Consider the following 397-nt stretch of genomic DNA (forward strand, 5'->3'; position numbering starts at 1 on the left):
AAAAAAAAAAAAAAAAAAAAAAAAAACCTACTAGAAAATAAGAGGTGTGTGTTATGGCCGAATGGGTTGGTTTTTGGGTGCCTTCTTTCAGTCAGGCATTCTAAATTTTGAGATTATAAGTGATTAATGAATTCTGAATATGGACCTCTTCAATTCTGAGATCTTTATTAAAAGCCAACCTCACATGAGCCTAAACCAAAGTACTCTTATTGCCACTTTTCTGAAAGTTCAGGGGGAAAATATCAGTTCAGACTTTTTATAATGAAGGAAGAGCATTTGCCTATTTTATAAGAATGTGACTCAATACTTATTTTAAAAACTGGATTAAAAAAAAATTGGGGCCGGGCGCGGTGGCTCACGCCTGTAATCCCAGCACTTTGGGAGGCCCAGGCGGGTG

At 37.0% G+C, this 397-nt stretch overlaps 1 protein-coding gene across 1 annotated transcript in view; it reads left to right on the top strand.

Moving 5' to 3' along the window:
• ZCWPW2 (zinc finger CW-type and PWWP domain containing 2) overlaps window positions 1-397 on the top strand; it is a 166,642-nt gene that overhangs the window by 17,066 nt on the left and 149,179 nt on the right. The gene's annotated exons all lie outside the window — the stretch shown is intronic.

This window comes from Sapajus apella, unplaced genomic scaffold (genome assembly GCF_009761245.1).
Source record: "Sapajus apella isolate SASKATOON/1434 unplaced genomic scaffold, GSC_monkey_1.0 scaffold4, whole genome shotgun sequence".
NCBI classification, from domain to species: domain Eukaryota; kingdom Metazoa; phylum Chordata; class Mammalia; order Primates; family Cebidae; genus Sapajus; species Sapajus apella.